This window comes from Sus scrofa, chromosome 10 (genome assembly GCF_054392235.1).
Source record: "Sus scrofa isolate SSC_HxYL_T2T_F1_AM1 chromosome 10, Sscrofa_HxYL_maternal_Yorkshire_Landrace_v2.0, whole genome shotgun sequence".
In the NCBI taxonomy this organism is placed as follows: Eukaryota; Metazoa; Chordata; class Mammalia; order Artiodactyla; family Suidae; genus Sus; species Sus scrofa.
The window spans coordinates 17,561,647-17,579,335 of record NC_139392.1 but is presented as its reverse complement, the minus strand read 5'-3'; the positions used below and the strand labels follow the sequence as shown (position 1 = coordinate 17,579,335).

The 17,689-nt window shown below is 37.5% G+C and overlaps 1 protein-coding gene and 1 long non-coding RNA gene across 22 annotated transcripts in view; one reads left to right on the top strand and one right to left on the bottom strand.

Moving 5' to 3' along the window:
- Positions 1-17,689, top strand: part of CDC42BPA (CDC42 binding protein kinase alpha) — a 290,122-nt gene that overhangs the window by 8,084 nt on the left and 264,349 nt on the right. The gene's annotated exons all lie outside the window — the stretch shown is intronic.
- LOC146398837 (uncharacterized) lies at positions 1,347-11,073 on the bottom strand. The gene is made up of 3 exons (XR_014817483.1): positions 6,524-11,073; positions 4,597-6,220; positions 1,347-3,929 (listed from the first exon to the last, which is right to left on the bottom strand). It is a non-coding gene; the product is annotated as an uncharacterized LOC146398837 (long non-coding RNA).

Genomic DNA, 17,689 nt, shown 5'->3' with positions numbered 1-17,689 from the left:
TCCAAGGTTACAACAATTTGCTAAACTATTGGTTTCAGACTTTTGGATTAATGTGGGAACTTTACTATTACTTGATAACATTGTGTCTGTGAAACTATGGGTTTTAAGTGCCAGCACCTATTTAGTGTAAAGAAACTGGAATATGCAATACTTTTATTAGAGAGGAAACTATATATAATTGGTGCTGTTTCAGCACTGTGTAAGCAATTAGAACTCCGATTACCATAGGCTTCACTTCTGAGTATTAAGGTGTCAGATAATAATAGTAGAGGATAAATCAACTTGAGTTTAAAGATAAATAGCTTGTAGGATAAATTGGTGTTTTTTCTCTCTTTTCTGACATACATTTATTTTTCTCTTTAATTCTTCCCTATCAACATTATTCCTCTCATCCCCAACCTAATTATGCTTGAAAATACTGCTTATATGGATGAAAACAGTCTTCTAAAAATACATGTGAATTATTTCAGTCGTGCAATCATTTGTTACATTTCGGTTTTATTTCAAATTGCTTAAACATCACTGTAGACTAAATCTATGGAAAAAACCCCACCTTCTATTCAGTTTGCTCCATTCATAGTGATAAAGCTTAATTAAATTTACTTAGAGTTTCCATGGTGAAGATGTACAAGTGGAATACCTCAACCTGAACACTTCTGTTCTAAGCCAATACACCCGGGGGTTGGGTTCAGACCAGCTCCCTTGATTATTGGCTGAATGATTTAAGCAAGTTACTTAACTTCTCTAAGAATGTTTTATCGTGAGTGAAAAATGGACATGATAGTGATAGCTTATTTTGCCAAAAAGATTGAAAGTTGATTTAGGATTTGCTTTTTCTGGTGATTTATAGTTGCGTTTCCTTGGCTTTTTCTCTCATACTGCTTTTGAAGTTTCTGGCCTTTTGATAAAGGAAGATAAAATGCTATTCTTCGGTGAAATTTAATAGAAAGGTATAGTTGTACTAATACAAAGATGTAAATAACTTCTCTTCACTGTTAACATATTCTTACTGATAATATTTTATTGAATTTTATCGGCATTGGAGATGTCTTTCCCTCTGTGACAATGCAAACAGTATTGTATTCCTTCTTTTAGGATATTTTACATTGGAACATTGTGTTGTTAACTGAACTGTTTTTCATTAAATATTAAGCCCCTGCCTATTCTTTTCATCATGAACAACAAATGTTATGAAATGACTAGTTATGATTTGTTTTTGTAGTTATATAGCTGCAATTCAGTGGTAGAGTTCTAGACCTCAACTCAGAAGTTTAAAATAATCAAGAAAAATTATTGATATGTCATTCACTTAGGGCTTTTTGTGGACTAAAGATTATATAGCATCCGTAAATGCATGTTGAGGACTGACAGTAACTATGAAGAAAATTAACAGTGTGTGCTGTAGTGTTTCCTAAACTATATTTCGATAGATATAAATGAAGATTCTGTAAATTGAGTTCAATGTAAGATTGGAAAATAGTGGTTATTGCATCTCTCTTTGGATATTATAAAGCTCATTATCATAGTAATACTTTTGAAAGTTCTACAGTGCAAAAACCTCTTTAACTTTGTTTTCTCTAGAACTTGCCTAAGTCATTTGATTTTGGAACCCTTTTTATGAGGAATACCTGACAGAGTTTGGGAAATGCTGGCATACACCAAAACTCCTCAGGCAGAATCACAGCCTTTAAACTAGTTATGTTTCAGGAAGTGGTTGCTGAACTCTTCTTTCACACGTTTTAAAATTTTATGTATTTATTTATTTACTTATTTTTTTATTGAAGTATAGTTGATTTATAATGTGCCAGTTTTTTTCTGTACAGCATAGTGACTCAGTCACACAATCACACATACATACATACATATATATGTATTTATATACACACACATTCTTTTTTTAATATTCTTTTCCATCATGGTCTGTCCCAGGAGACTGGGTATAGTTCCCTGTGCTATACAGTAGGGCCTTGTTTTTTATCCATTCTAAATGTAATGGTTTGCATCTACTAACCCCAAACTCCCGAGTCATCCCACTCCCTCTCCCCTCCCCCTTGGCAACCATGAGTCTGTTCTCTATATCTCTGTCACTGGTTTTTTTTTTTTTTTTTTTTTTTTTTTTTTTTTGTCTTTTTGTCTTTTTGCCATTTCTTGGGCTGCTTCCATGGCATATGGAGCTTCCCAGGCTAGGGGTCCAATCAGAGCTGTAGCCACCTGCCTACACCAGAGCCACAGCAATGCAGGATCTGAGCCATGTCTGTGACTTACACCACAGCTCACTGCAATGCTGGATCCTTAACCCACTGAGCAAGGCCAGGGATCGAACCCACAACCTCATGGTTCTTAGTCTGAACCATGACGGGAACTCCTCTATCATACTGTTTTTTGAATATTGTCATAATTTATATCCAGCTCCAGAGGCAGAGGTTTGAATGACTTGCCTTTATCCTTTCCATGTTTTTTCAGCTAAGGAGACAGGTTAGGTATATATAGTGTGGTTAGTGTGGAGTTCTGCATTTGATGAGTATGTTTTTACGAAGAACAATAAAACCTGATACATGTCTTTGAGTTTATTATTTTTTTAATTTTTAATTTTAATTTTTTGGGCCACTCCCATGGCTTGTGGAAGTTCCCAGGCCAGGGATGGAACCTATGCCACTGTAGTGACCCATGTTGCTGCAGTGACAACATCAGATCCTTAACCCCTGTGCCACAAGGGAATGCCTCTTTGAGTTTATTTTTATATGTGTAGTTCCTGATTTGCAAAGATGCTCCTGCTAACCTAGTGATTTTTTTTTTTTTTCCCCAGGAGAGCTTGATCATTTTTTAATTCAGTTATCTCTTTAGTCATTGCACTGGTATAGAATTTGGATACAGACTGCTATGGTTGTTAAATAAAACAAAACTAATTAGATTTTATGAGAGGTTTTTGTCTTTTTGGCTTTTTTTCCCTTGCTTTCTGGGCCCTCAGGTGCAGTATGTGGAAGTTCCCAGGCTAGGAATCGAATTGGAGGTGCAGCTGCCTGCCTACACCACAGTCACAACAACATGGGATCCTTAACCCACTGAGTGAGGCCGGGGAACCCGCATCCTCATGGATACTAGTCGGGCTCGATGAGCCACAACGGGAACTTCCTGGCTTTTTTTTTTCTTTTTTTGTGAAAGCAGTGTTTTCCTGCTGCAATAAGAATCCTATCCTTGGTTTAGTGGGAGTACCTAATGTCCCAAGTTGACTCAGATATTATTAAAAGCAGTCAGACACTTACTTAGAAGTGTCCTGTCCTGAGATTTAAAAAATATTTTGTTTTGAAAAGCTCGCAGTGGCTAAAGCCCCATTTTGAGATTGTATGGTTAGCTAACTACGGCCTTGCCCTGACCAGAAATCATAACTGAGGAAAATTTAAAAGCACACTAAAAGCTCAGGTATGTGGTACAGCTGATTTATCGATGGGATATCATAAAGCTTCTCCATCTTCCGTACTTATAAAATTTTCCTAGAGTTTATGTTTAAAACCACAGTATTTCCAAGGCTAGTATGATTTCTATTTCTGCCTTTTTGCTGCATGCCTTTGTAATGTGTCACCCTATTTCTGACTGATGCATGCTAAGTTGACAGTTTTTTCCAGGCGTTCACTGCCGTGTTGTTACATTGCTCAAAGTTGTGATTAAGTGTGATCATACTTGTTTCTTTTATCTGATTCCTGTGGTAATTCCATTTAAGTACCACAGCTTCTGAGTTATCCTGGTTCCATTTGGCCTCTGTGCATCTGGCTCTTCGTGGCCGCTGAGCCACGATGGGAACACCCTTGTTTCTCTTCTAAATGCTAAGTATAATCTCAGTATTACATGTGCCTCAACCTGAAAATATGGTGACTCTTACATATCTGGGGTCTTTGTTTAGTAGAACTTTTAAAAAATACAACTTCAACGGCCTAATTAATATCCTACAATGACTACTGATAGCTTTCAGGATGACACTAAGTTGCTTAGTGTGGCATTTGGAATTTTTATTTTTATTTATTTATTTATTTATTTATTTTTTTTGTCTTTTGCCATTTGTTGGGCCGCTCCTGCGGCATATGGAGGTTCCCAGGCTAGGGGTCTAATCGGAGCTGTGACACCAGCCTATGCCAGAGCCACAGCAACGCGGGATCCGAGCCGCATCTGCGACCTACACCACAGCTCACGGCAACGCCTGATCGTTAACCCACTGAGCAAGGGCAGGGACCGAACCTGCAACCTCATGGTTCCTAGTCGGATTCGTTAACCACTGCGCCACGATGGGAACTCCTTTTTTTTTTGCATTTGGAATTTTTAAAGATAGGGTCCTCGTCTACTTTTCTAATCTTTTTCTTCATTTAAAAATAATCTAAGTTCCCGTTGTGGCGCAGTGGTTAACGAATCTGACTAGGAACCATGAGGTTTCGGGTTCGGTCCCTGCCCTTGCTCAGTGGGTTAATGATCCGGCGTTGCCGTGAGCTGTGGTGTAGGTCGCAGATGCGGCTCGGATCCCGCGTTGCTGTGGCTCTGGCGTAGGCTAGTGGCTACAGCTCTGATTCAACCCCTAGCCTGGGAACTTCCATATGCCGCGGGAGCGGCCCAAGAAATAGCAACAACAACAACAACAACAACAAAAAGACAAAAAAAAATAAAAAAAATAAAAAATAAAATAAAAATAATCTAGAAAGTTCTCTTGTGGCTCATCGGTAACAAGCCTCACCAGTATCCATGAGGATGGGTGTTTGATCTCTGGCCTTGCTCAGTGGATTAGGATCCAGTGTTGCTGTGCGCTGTGGTGTAGGTTGCAGACATGGCTTGGATCTGGCCTTGCTATAGCTGTGGTGTAGGCCAGCAGCTGTTGCTCCACTTCGACCCCTAGCCTGGGAACTTCCACAGGCTGCAGTTGCAGCCCTAAAAAGCCACCCCCCCAAAAAAAACACACACAAAAATTGAAAATAATTTAAAATGTACAGAAAAATTGCAACTCTAAAGTACAATAATTTCCTCTCTGAACCATTTGAGAGTAAATTGACTGCTGGGTGCCCTTTTATCTCCAAATATGTTTGTGTGTATTTTCTAATATTCTTTTGTGTAACTACAATGCAGCTTTTAAAATTAAGAAATTAACACTGATACACTAGTATCATCTAATCCTTAAGACCTCATTCAAGTTTTGTTAGTTATCCTGATCATGTTTTTATAGCAGAAGGATCCAGTTCAGAATCATATGTTGCATTTGGAGGTCATGCCTTCTAGTGTCATTCAGTCTGGACTAGGGCTTCAGATTTTCCTCAGCTTTCATGACTGACACTTTTGAAGATTGGCAGCTGGTTATTTTGCAGCATTTGAGGTAATCCTCAATTTGGGTTTGTTTTCCCATGATAATACATTTTTGGCAGCAATATATCAGAAGTGATGCCATTCAGCTCTTTTATGTGAATATCCTTTTCATTCAGCTCAGCCTACTCTGGTCCACTATGACCTCTGTTCCCCCATGCCTACTTTGATCTTCTAATGGCGTGTGTGTGTGTCTGTGTGTCTGTATAATTTTGCTTATTTATTTCCCATTCTCATCTTAAGGAATTTTAAATTCTTCAAAAAATTTATGTATAGTAAAATTCACATTTTGGGTGTACATCCCAATATATATGTTTTTGACGGATTAGACCACTGCCACAGGCAAGATACAGAGCAGTTTCATTATCCCCCAAGTTCTCTTGTGCTGCCTTTTTGTGCTACATTCACCTTTTTCTCCAGCTATAATGAAGGGTTGACTCGTCTACTAATCAAATATTTGACTTGATTATCCTTTAACTATTACATGAGTTTTCATGTATCAGTTAATTTGTTTGGGAAGTTGTCTTCTGCAGTCCCTACCTCATGGCCTGTCTGAATATAGTGCAGGCATTTGGTCCTGTTGGTTGAATGAATTTAGGCCATTATACTTGTAGGTGAAACTTTGAAAAGCAGTGGAGTTGGTCCTGAAGCATTGCATGAAAATCATATTTTTGTATGTCAGGGATTTCTTTCCTAGTTGATGTATTCTGTTTTATTTTGAAAGGTGTTTCTTATAAATAGTGGTTTATAATTTCCTTCCTTAGAAGTTGACAGTCTGTAAATAAGTATTTAGTGAGGTGACGGTAAGGAGAGAGTGCTGCTGTTTAAAGGGGTAAGATAAAATGCAAAGCATGCAATTTTTTAAGATAAGATTTTCTTACATTGTCTGTTTTTTTTTTTTTTTTTTTTTTTTTTTTTGTCTTTCGTCTTTTTGTTGTTGTTGTTGCTATTTCTTGGGCCGCTCCTGCGGCATATGGAGGTTCCCAGGCTAGGGGTCGAATTGGAGCTGTAGCCACCGGCCTACGCCAGAGCCACAGCAACGCGGGATCCGAGCCGCGTCTGTGACCTACACCACAGCTCACGGCAACGCCGGATCGTTAACCCACTGAGCAAGGGCAGGGACCGAACCCGCAACCTCATGGTTCCTAGTCGGATTCGTTAACCACTGCGCCACGACGGGAACTCCTACATTGTCTGTTTTTAACCTTATTTTACAATATCCAGCATGAACTTTAGAGTCTGCTGTTGATGAATTGAACACGCAAATTAGTTTCATTAATTTCATAGTGTAGCTTCACTAAAACTGTAGTAAAGGAATGTTTTAAAGTGGTAAATCTGCAAGAGTGAGAAAAACAGGAGTGGCTACTATAACAATGAAATTTTGGAATCTGAAAAGCGGGTAATTGGGTGATAACTGCTGACTTAGCAGATCTGAGAAAGCAGTCTTAGGTCAGTAATAGTGAAAGCTGAGGACCCATCCAGTTTACTTGGCAGAATCTTCAGAAGTCTTAAAAACTGGTATTCTCAGGAACCTGTGAAAGTGCCACCTGTGAGGTACAGGTGGAGCTAAAAGGTGGAGGATTGATTGAAACTGTTGTGTAAGCAGTAGGAGCTCTAGAACCCCTCCCCTCCTGCATGCCTCAGGCTCTTGTCTTTCCTCCCCAAGAAAGATTGGGTGTTTCCTTTAGTGAAACAGAGGTTGTCTGTGTTGAGTGATGTTGGACTGGTTTAGGATGGGCATTTCATACTGAAATCAAGGAGGGGAAATAAATGTTTATTTACTTCTGCTTGGCTCCCAGAATGTTGCCAACTAGGGCTTTATCACAAAGACAGGAGATTGGAAGAGTCTTCTGGAGAATCTGATCAGCCCAAGGAAAGGAGAAAGATAGAGATGTATCAGGGATTCCGAAGTAAAGGATTCAGGCCGTCACACTTAAGTGCAGTTCGTTATCAGTGGGCTTCACCTCAAGTTCAGAGCTTCAGTCCATCTTTTCATTTCTCCTACCTAAATAGTAATAGAAAACCAAGGATTGTCCGATATCTGAAGAAAGCCTGTCATTTATAAGGTACAGCTTCAAACAAACAGACAAACAGAAAAACAGGGAAAAAAAGCAACTTACATGAAACAGACTTTGCAAGGAAAGCATAACTTCAAAAACAAAAACTCATCAATATTCTCAGAGATAAGAGAAAAACCATGAAATAAGTCAGGATATCATAAAAAGGAACATGAGAATAAAAAATTCTTTGAAATTAAAAATGTGATAGCTAAAATTAAAACCTCAGTACAAGAGCTAGAAGTTAAAGCAGAAAGAATTTCTCAGAAAATAGAGCAAAAACTGGAGTTCCTGTTGTGGCGCATCGGAAATGAATCCAACTAGGAACCATGAGATTGCAGGTTCGATCTCTGGCCTCGTTCAGTGGGTTAAGCATCTGGTGCTGCCATGAGCTGTGGTGTAGATTGCAGATGCGGCTCGGATCTGGCGTTGCTATGGCTATGGTGTAGGCTGGCAGCTGCAGCTTGGATTCGACTCCTAGCCTGGGAATCTCCATGTGCCTCAGGTGCAGTCCTAAAAAAAAAAAAAAAGAAAAAAAAGAAAGTAGAGCAAAAACCACAAAGAGAAGAGAGAAGATAAAGAGAACATTGGAGGACCAATTTAAGAGGTCTGAATAATAATGTGAGTAATAGGAATTCCAGTAGGGAGCACAGAGGGGAGGAACTCAATGAAATAATTCAAGAAAATATTCTAGAATTGAAGGACATGTGTTTCTAGATAGGCCCTACCAGATTCTCAGCACAAAGGGGTAGAAGTAGAATCACACAAGATTTACCACCAATACATTGTGGTATGTCCAGAACTCTGGGGACAAAGAACAGATCCAGAAAGTTTCCAAAGAGAAAGTAGAAAGAATCTGGAATTAGGCTTTGAACTTCTCAGAAATGACACTGGAAGCTGGAAGACAAGGTTGGTATTTTGAAGGAAAATGATTTCCAAACTGGAATTCTATCGCCTTCCAAATTCTCAATCAAGTGCAAAGGTACAATAAGGACATTTTAATTTTTATTATTATTTTTTTTCTCTATCTTTTTTGGCCACCCTGTGGCACATGAGTTCCTGGGCCAGGAATCAGATCCGAGCCCCAGTTGTAACCTAAACCACAGCTGTGGCAATGCTGGAGCCTTTGACCCAGCGCAGGACTGGGAATCGAACCTGCGTTCTGGTGCTTTAGAGATGCCGCTGATCCTCTTGTGCCACAGTGGGAACTCCAAAAGATAGGTTATTTTTTTTCTTTTTTTTTAATGGCTGCACCTGGAAATTCCTGGGCCAGAGATTGAATCTCAGCTGCAGCCGTGACCTACACCACAGCGGCAGCAACTCTAGACCCAACTGCGCTAGGCTGGGGATCAGACTTGCACAGAGACCTAAGCCCCTGCAGGCAGATCCTTAACCCACAGCAGGATGTTTTTAGACCTGCATGTCTTCAAAAAATTTATCTTCTGCAACCTGTGTTCTCCCAATCCAGGGACTAGGGCATTTCTTAAAACAGAGACTTGGGCTCACATCAGGAGATCCCTGGGCAAACTGTGATGAGTTGAATGGCTTAGCCCCAAATACAGAAGGGAGTAAAGTAAGATGAGGAAATAGAGGATGTAGGAAGTAGGAGATCCAGTATAGGGGAGAAAAGAGGATTTGCTAGGCTGATGGTGAAGGGAGAATACAGAATGGTGGCTTTGCACCACATGTAGAGGTCGCTCAACCCAGATTGGAGGCAGGGTGGAAATCTCCTGGAGGGAGTTCTTTCACATCTGATGTGAATGAACGTCTTGAGAGGAGGTTTAGAAATCTGGGGAGAGTCTAAGTTTGCGTGTTAAATGAAGCAAATGAGAAAGCAATTTTTAAGAAAAAAAAAAAACTTGAGCAGGAAAGGTAATAATTTACACATTCACAGTAATGGAAACACTGACTATTGACTTAACCAAAATTATACTGTAACTATATTGAGAGGATGGTATAGGAAGGGAAGGGTTTTTTGTGAGGGTGATGGGCCTTACTGGGGGCTTGTGTTTTTCTTGAACCTTAATTGGCATTTGAATCTCTGTTTATGAATGACTAATAAACATGAAAACTTAATTTTTGCGGAATTGCAGAATTAAGAAGTCCCTATTCCTTTAATCCTTCCTCAGTGACCTTGTTTTCAGACTTTTTTTCTAAGTCCTTGAGGAGCTGAAAACTGGATGCAATAAATAGATTTAAAATTCAGTATATTCTTGGAGCAGATCACTCTTTTTTCTTTAGTGATTGTTCTGTTCTTTGTTTTTTCTTTTAAGGGCCACATCTGTGGCATATGGAGGTTCCCAGGTTAGGGATCCAATTGGAGCTGCAGCTGCTGGCCTACAACACAGCCACAGCAATGCTTCTGCAACCTACACTACGGCTCACAGCAACCCAGGATCCTTAACTTCACTGAGCAAGGCCAGGGATTAAACCTGCATCCTCATGGATACTAGTCAGATTCGTTTGCACTGAGCCATGATGGGAACTCCCATGATTTTTCTGTTCTTGTAGATGACAATTTATAAAGTATGTCTTAAGAAAAGGTAGTTTATTCTTGAAAAAGCTTTGTAAATTGTTTGTAATGACATTAATGATATACAAATCCTTCCAAAGTGACATAATGCACATAGGTAGTACTCAATGTTTATGGAATTGAACATACAAAAAAAGACCTCTAACAGAGCAATAAAGACAAACTAAATTAGACAAATGATATGAATGATGGATGTAATTATCACTTCTATAAACTAGTAAGCTAGCAGGTACTCTGAGACCAGGCATCGGGAACACTTGGCAGATACACAGCTGCAGGGTAACTTTGTTTGTTACTCAACTGCTCCTGAGTCTTCAGAAATCTATCTTGTAAATCCTAGGAAATGCCTCTATTAAATGTGATTCTTCTTGTAATACATTTTAATTTTCACAGGGAAGTTATTTTTGAAACCCCAGTAATTGAGCTCTCCTTTTCATCTCTTTCAGGGCTGGGTTAAGGCAAATTTGTTTCAGGGATTGCTGAGCAGTAAGACTAAATGGGAAACTGGTCCGCTTTCTAACTACCCCTGGGTCAGGTTTTCAGGGGATGATTTCATCGTTTAATTGAACATTAGGATACATATTGAAAACACTCCCTAGAACAAATTATTATTTAATTCCTGCTGTGGTCTGAATGTTAATGTTTCTCCAAAATGCCTAGGTTAAAATCCAAACCCCAAAGACGGTGGCATTAGATGGTGAGGCCTTTGGGAGGTGCTTAGTTCGTGAGGATGGAACCTTCATGATGGGATTAGTGCCCTTATAAAAGAGGCCTCAGGAGACTTGCGAGCCCTTGGCTGAGGACACAGTGAGAAGGTGCCAGCTAGCAGTGAGGAAGAGGGCCCTTGCTAGAAAGCAACCATGGTCTTGGACTTCTAGTTTCCAGAATTGTGATAAATAAATCCCTGTTGTTTATAAGCTACCCAGTCTGTGGTATTTTATTATAGCAGCCCAAGGGACTACAACAATTATGTAATACTTTGTTTCCTTGCTATTAGAGATTAGTCTGATTATTTTGTTCATGGCACTGCTGTTCAAGGTCATTTTTATTCTCCTCTCCACACTGTTGGTAACTTATTTTGTTGGGGACTGTATACTTCAAAAAAGTCTGCATTTACTCTTGTATTTTATCTAAAAGGGAAAAAGAAAATATTAAAAATAGAAAGCTGTAAATTAAAATTTATGTCTTAGATGGGTGATCATTTTTTAGTTTCTAGATTTAATACCTTTACTTAAAATCAAAATAATTTTAAAGTAGATCCAACCAGAGTTCCTAGACAGCAACTCCCATAAGTTTAAAGTAACTTAGGGTCAGAATGAAATATTCATGATAATATGGTATATTTTGTTTTCAATTAGGTATACTACTAAAATTTTTTTCAACCATCCATTAAAAAAAAAAAGGTAAAAGGAAATGATGTAAGGAAGTTCCCATTGTGGCGCAGTGGTTAACGAATCCGACTAGGAACCATGAGGTTATGGGTTCAATCCCTGGCCTTGCTCAGGGGGTTAAGGATCTGGCGTTGCCGTGAGCTGTGGTGTAGGTCGCAGACGCGGCTCAGATCCTGTGTTGCTGTGGCTCTGGCGTAGGCTGGTGACTACAGCTCCATTTGGACCCCTAGCCTGGAAACCTCCATATGCCGCAGGAGCAGCTCAAGAAATGGCAAAAAGACCAAAAAAAAAAAAAAAAAGGAAATGATGTAATATAAATAGTATTTGGAAATGATAAATTTTTTCCCCTAGCAGTAGTAATATTTACTTTGCAGCACTAATTTACGTTTCAATTCTGAAATATACAAAGATGATTTTTGTAAGTGTATATAGTTTTTGAAATAAAAATTTAGATTTTAAAAAGCTCCAATTGTTTAGTGTTTATGAATACTAAGAATTTTCAGATAAAGATATTTTAACTGGGTTCCCCCCCTTGTCCTCTTCATGTCAAATTGTATTGGAATCTGAATTTCTTGTTTTGAAAATTTGGAAAGCTTTATAGAGAAACATTTTCTCTGTTTAGTTTACAGAGAATTAAAATGTTTACTTTACTACTGCCCTAACACAGAAGGACTTTCACTATTTGCTGTTTTACTTGATCTGTATTTCTTCTACTTTAAAAGTTGTCCGTTTTTGAAAGATGCTAGCCTCCAGAATGTAAAGAGCTGTACATATTTGATTCTACTCTAGTATATTGGATATGGAGTTTTATAGATGACCACTGTATTTATTAGCTCAGCTTACTTAAAAATTTTTTTTTGTTAGAGAATAGTTGATTTACAGTGTTGTGTCAATTTCTGCTGTACAGCATAGTGATTGATTTTCCTTCGAGTTTTTAGGCTTTGGCAAAATGGCTATACAAATGCCATTATCTAATTTAGACACATATTTAGCTAAATTCTTAAAACTAAAAACTAAGATGAATTATTTTCTTTAGGTTATTACTACAAAAATGATACAAGGTGAGGGAAGGCAGTTTTATACTGGTTGAGTTTCTGGTGCTATTTGGTCGTAATTTAACTTGTAGTTATTTTGTGTTTGTATTTGTGTGTTGAATGTATTGGAAATGCTCCTTGTTACCAGTGCCATGGAAATACTTGTGGGTCTGGAATCATGGTACAACTCTGGGGAGGGAAGGACCCCTGGAATTCCTCCTACACATGAGAGAGAAAGAGAAAGTATGAATGAATGTTGTGTTCTGAGATGGATGAAAAACTAATCCCTCTGAGTTTCCTGTTTTCCCTTTGTTTAAGGTTTTTTAATGGCAAAATATATATTTTTTATATTTATGTAACAAAACTTGCTATTTTAATCATTTTTAAGTGCCTGATTCAGTGATAGTTATATTTATGATGTTTTGTAACCATCTCTAATATCTACTTCTAAAACTTCTTTCATCACCTAAACAGAAACTCTCTACCCATAAAGCAATTAATTCTTTGTTCTCTTCCCCCAGCTTCTGGTAACCTGTAATCTATTTTCTTTCTCGCTGAATTTGCCTATTCTAGATATTTCATAAAAGTGGAATCGTAAATCTTTATTCTTTTATGTCTAGCTTATTAACATAATATTTTCAAGGTTCATCCTTTTTTATAGCATATATCAAAATTTGATTTGTTTTTAAGGCCAAATAATTTACCGCATTGTTCATCCATCCATCTTTCGGTGAACATTTGGGTTTCCACCTTTTCGCTATTATGAATAATACTGTACTGATAATTGGTGTACAGGTCTCTGATTTTCTGTTTTTAATTCTTCTGGTTATGGACCTAGGAGAAGAATTTCTGGGTCATATTTTGTTTAACTTTTTTGACGAGCTGCCAAAATGTTTTCCGAAGCAGCAGTATCATTTTAGGGTCTTAGCAGCAATGTGCTACGGTTCCAGTTTCTCTATATTTTTTTGTCAGTACTTGGTATTTTACATTTCTTGATCATATCCATCCTAGTATGAGTAAAATGGTAGCTCATTGTAGTTTAATTTGCATTTCCCTAATGATTAGTGATGTTGAACATCTTTTCATGTGCTTATTGGTCATTTGCATTATCTTCTTTGGAGAAATGACTATTCAGGTCTTTTGCCTGTTTCTTAAATTGGGTTATTTGCTTTTTTGTTGTTGAGTTGTAAGAATTCTTCATGTATTCTGGATATTAATCTCTCATCAGATAAATGATTTGCAAACATTTTCTCCTATTCTGTGGGTTGTCTTTTTATTCTGTTGATACTGTCTTTTGCTGCACACATTTTTTTTTTTTTCATTTTCACTAAGTCCAGTTTGTTTATTTTTTCTTTTGTTTCCTGTGCCTGTGGTGCCATATCCAAGAAATCACTGCCTAGTTCAGTATCATGAAGATTTTGCCCTATGTTTTCTCCTAAGAATTTTATGGTCTGGCTCTTATATTTAAGTTGTTGATCCATTTGGAGTTACTTTTTGTATGTGGTGTGGAGTAGAGGTCTAATAACTCCATTCTTTTGCATGTGGAAATCCAGTTGTCCCTGCACAATTCAATGAAGAGATTATTCTTTCTCCTTTGAATGAACTTTAGTGCCCTTTTCAAAAATCAGTTGTCCATTAATGCGTGGGTTTATTTCTGGACTTTAAATTCTGTTGTAACGATCTGTATATTTATTCTTATGCCAGTACCACACAGCCTTGATTACTGTTTGAATTTGTGTAGTGTGAGTCCTCTAGCTTTCTTCTTCCTTTTCAAGGTTGTTTTGACTAGTCTAAGCCCCTTGCAGTTCTATATGAATTTGAGGATTGGCTTTTCCATTTCTACTAGAAAAGTTGTTAGAATTTTGAGAGTGCGCCCTCTTTTTATTAACAAAAGTCAATTGACCATATTTTCTAGCTGTCTTTGCAGTTAGGTGTAGTAGACACGTGGCTAGTTCTGGCCATTAGATGTAAGCAGAAGTGATAGGCGATATTTATCAGAAGCTTCACTAAAAGGTGAACTTTCTCCACTTACTCCCTTTTGCTACACAAAACACATGTCATGTGATGTCTTAAGAATGGGGCACAAGGGCATGCTCCAAGGATGGCATAGTGGTGAGCCGAAAGCATCCTGGATCCCTTGACAAATTTACCAGACTGCCTTACCAGCTTTGGACTGTTTACCTTAAGATCTTTCTTTCTCTCTTTCTCTCTGTCTCTGTCTCTCTCTCTCTTTTTAGGGCCGTACCTGCGCCATATTGAGGTTCTCAAGCTAGGAGTTGAAGTGGAGCTGTAGCTGCTGGCCTACACCACAGCCACAGCAACACAGGATCCGAGCTGCCTCTGTGACCTATACCACAGCTCATGGCAACTCTGGATCAGTCTACTGAGCAAGGCCAGGAATGGAACCTGCATCCTCATGGATGCTAGTCAAATTCATTTCCATTGAGTCATGACGGTAACGCCCAGATTTTTTTCATTTGAAAAAGAAATACATTTTTATTTTAAGCTGAGATTAATTTGAGTTTTTGTTAGAGCTGAACTTGATCTACTTTTCCAACTATGATAATTTGGTAATCTCTTCTTTGCGTGCCATGTGTAAGGGGAGTGAGGAAGAGAATACATTGCCAGAATTGCTGGAACTGTACTTAATTAAAATTTTTGTGTTATGTATATTTTGTGGATTTTACATTAAAAGTATTTTCCCTTAATATGTACTAGTCTTAAATGGCCTCTACAATTTTTTAAAAAGTAGAAAAAATTTTAAAATGTTGCCATTATAACGCAGTAGCTTTTGTCATTTTTGTACCTTTCTATCAAATTTTTTTTTTTTTTTTGTATACACATTCAGTTTTTTACATAGAAACCTATCTGGTATTTTTTTATACTCTGCTTTTTTCACTTAACATGATAAAGTGATAGTGCCTATTAATGAACCTTTTTGTTCCTTAGTTTCTTCATCTCTCAAAATGGGGGTAGTTATTATACTTACCTCACAGGGTTGTGAGGATTAAATAAAATATTGCACATAAAGTGCTACACCAGTGCCTGGCCCGCAATAAGTATTAGTTATCATTCTAGTTATCAATATTGTATTATCTTAACCTCTTTTTCTATATTACTGTATATAGAATATATTCTATATTATTTATCTTTGTAATTACCATTTTAAAAGTCAACTAAATAGATATACCATTATTTATTGGACATTAAAATGTATTTTCAGTATTTAAGTTACTTCTAGTTTTTTTTCTTTTGCTGCTATAAATAATGTTGTTGTAGAATGTTTGAATGGGATTTTATTACAAGCTAGGGCTGTTTGTTTATTTATTTATTTATCTTTTTAGGGCTGCACCCACGGCATAATGGAGGTTACCAGGCTAGGGGTTGAATCAGAACTGGAGCTGCCAGCCTATGCCACAGCCACAGCAATGCCAGATCAGAGTTGTGTCTGCGACCTATACCACAGCTCACGGCAACACTGGATCCTTAACCCACTGAGCGAGGCCAGGGATTGAACCTGCGTCCTCGTGGATGCTAGTCAGATTCATTTCTGCTGAGCAATGACGGGAACTCCTAGGGCTGTTTTTAAAAGCAGCTTTTGCCCCTGATTTTATAATGAAATAGTGGAGAAAATATCAATACCTCTTTTTAAAAAATGACTTTAACAGAGTTCCTGTTGTGGCTCAGTGAAAAGGAGCCTGACTAGTATCTATGAGGATGCAGGTTCAGTCCCAGGCTTCATTCAATGGGTTAATGATCTGTCGTTTCCGTGAGCTGCTGTTTAGGTCATAGATTCGGCTGCTCAGATCTGGCAGAACTATGGCTGTGGCCTAGGTCTGAAGCTGCAGCTCCCATTCAGTCCCTAGCCTAGGAACTTCCATATGCTGCAGGTGCAGCCCCTTCAACTCCCCAAAAAAGACTTTATCATAATAGCCTTATATGGCTGTCTTTCACAATGGATAATATTAATTTTAGATTGTGTAGCCAGTTCTGATGCCACATTTGTTTTTAAGTTCTGATAGTACTGGTAGACTCGGCTTGTTTGAATTCCTTTTTTGTGATAATATTTAGAAATTGTAAGAATTAAAAGGTGATTAGAAGTATACTGTAGTCATTAATTACAGCACATACCACTATTTTAAGTTATATGTATTTATAATTATTTGAAAATCTTCCCTGTCAAAGCAGGGATCCTATCCATTTTGCTTATCACTTTATCTCCAATACCAAACATGAGTACTGGTGTATTTAAGGCACTCAGATATTTATATGGTAAATGAAAAAATTTGTGAATGAACAGTGGAATAAATGGGCAATAAAATTAAAATTATTTTAATACAGTTAAATCTCAAGAGTTAATTGTTATGACGAAACACTTCTAAAACTCCTACTTAAAAGCAATTCTGTGGAAATGAGAAAAGAAATAGAATATGACAAAGAATGCAATATAAATGTGAAAATGTTTAAGTCTAGACTTTTGGTTCCTTTTTTGAATGATAGTGAGAACATCTAAGTAGAATGTTTAGGAGACGGAAATATGGTCAGAGGTCAAAAAGTGGTCATCAATGATAATATCAGTAATTAAATTCAGATGATTATGGAATGCTTGCTTTGTGTTAGATAATTGCTCTAATTGTGGGAAGATAATGAATAGGATACATTCCTCATAATAATGTTATTATTAAAATATTTCTCACCCTCATAATCCTCTTTCAAGTCAGGTTTTAACAAATTCAGATTTTAGCATTTAATGGAAAGTAATAAGATTATGACCAAATTATCTTAATACCTGTTGAATTTTCACTACATCTAGGTAATAGAGAAAGAGTGTTTTAATTCAGTAAACTTTATTGATGACTTATTTGTTAATAAAAGTTTTCAAAAATACTTGTTTTGGAGTTCTGTTGTGGCACTGTAGGTTAAGAATCCCACTGCACAGCTCAGATCACTGCAGAGGTGCAGGTTCGATCTCTAGCCCTGGGTAGTGGATTGAAGGATCTGATGTTGCCACAGCTGTGGCATGGGTTGTAGCTGCAGCTTGGATTCAGTTCCTAGCCTGGGAACTTCATATACTGTGAGTGCAGCTATTCTGTCTAAAAATAATTGGAACAAGATTTTTTTTCATAGTAATTATGATATTTATCTTACTTTAGCTCCCTTGGGATAAAAAAATTTGGAAACACTTGTCTCTCTAAATAGAGATTATATTTTTAGTGAAATATAATTTTTGAGATTTAAAAAATTACTTTAAACTTTATATTTCTTCTTTTTTTTTGATATTCTTTTTTTTTTTTTTTAATTTTCCCACTGTACAGCAAGGGGGTCAGGTTATCCTTACAT